The following is a 1,412-nucleotide window of genomic DNA, read 5'->3' on the forward strand; positions in this document are numbered from 1 at the left end:
GCATTTTTAAAGGAAAGAACTAATAAGAAGGGAAACTAAAAAAAAAAAAAAAAAAAAAAAAGAAGGGAAACTGTCTGCTGTGTGTGAAACCTAGCTCAGCTCCCTTAGAGAATTCTTTCTTCTTCCATTGAGCCCCAATAAGACTTTGTACACTGCACCATTATAGCCCTTCTCATGTTTTATCACCATTTACAGCTACTTTATTAGCCCTGTGCTCTTCTCTGCTAGCTCCTTCCTACCTTCCTCCTCTTGCCCACCACCATTTTTGAGTTATGCCTCCACCACCCTTAACTGTGAGATCTTGGAGTTTCTGGTTTGTGTCTCACTCAGTGCTTAGTTCAAAACATGGAACACAGTAGGTGCTCAATGAATGTTTACTGAAGACATATATTAGGCAAAATATTGAATGAGTAAATGAATCTCTGTTTCTGAGAACCTCAGTAGAGCCTACAAATGCATTTTTCCATTCATTAAATATTAATATAGAAGAGACAGCAAAGTTTCCCGTAAGAACTGTTATCTGTTCTTTAGAAAATGTTTTAGTTATCCTATTACAATGTAAAAGGATAAGACTGTTTAATGTAAGTTGCTTGGGATTCCCACACACCCACTAATGTCAAGACGGTAAGATATCTCACAGGTGCAGGTTCCCAAATGCTTTATGGCTGAAAATATAGCACTGCTGTATGTAATTGTAATTGTTACAAGACCCCCTTCAGGCACTGAGACCATCTTACCAGAGAGGCATGTCCTGAGTATACTCTTTAAAGCTGTTACACAAACCTCCTCATTGTGCTGCCAGAATTCCCTATCACCTTCCTCCTCTACTTTTCTCAATAGTCTTTACCAGCAACCAGGGAAGCTCACCCAAGCACTGGTGTCCACAGTCTTTATTGGAGCACCATGGTCAACACAAGAACCTTCTGGAGGGAGCACCTGGGTGGCTCAGTGGTTGAGTGTCTGCCTTTGGCTCAGGTCTCGATCCTGGGGTCCTGGGATCAAGTCTCCCATCGGGCTCCCCGCGAGGAGCCTGCTTCTCCCTCTGCCTATGTCTCTGCCCCTCTCTGCATCTTTCATGAATAAGTGAACTAAATCTTAAAAACAATGAGCAATTATTGCGCCTCAGATAAACCTCATTGGCTACGATACTGCCACTGCACAAAGCTGAAATCTTAAAAACAAAAACAAGAACCTTCTGGAGTATTGGACATAATCCGTATCTTGACATGGATAATGGCTACTCAAGTGTATATACCCTTGTCAAAAACCTTGAACTGTAGGGGTAGCCCCGGTGGCGCAGCGGTTTAGCGCCGCCTGCAGCCCAGGGTGTGATCCTGGAGACCCGGGATTAAGTCCTACGTCGGGCTCCCTGCATGGAGCCTGCTGTCTCTGCCTCTCTCTCTGTCTCTCAT

General features: G+C 43.7%; 1 pseudogene; it reads right to left on the reverse strand.

Annotated features, from left to right (window-relative positions):
• Positions 1-1,101: 1,101 nt before the first annotated feature.
• Positions 1,102-1,166, reverse strand: LOC112922166 (U4 spliceosomal RNA; annotated as a pseudogene).
• Between the last annotated feature and the right edge of the window lie 246 nt (positions 1,167-1,412).

Source organism: Vulpes vulpes, chromosome 1 (assembly GCF_048418805.1).
Source record: "Vulpes vulpes isolate BD-2025 chromosome 1, VulVul3, whole genome shotgun sequence".
NCBI lineage: Eukaryota > Metazoa > Chordata > Mammalia > Carnivora > Canidae > Vulpes > Vulpes vulpes.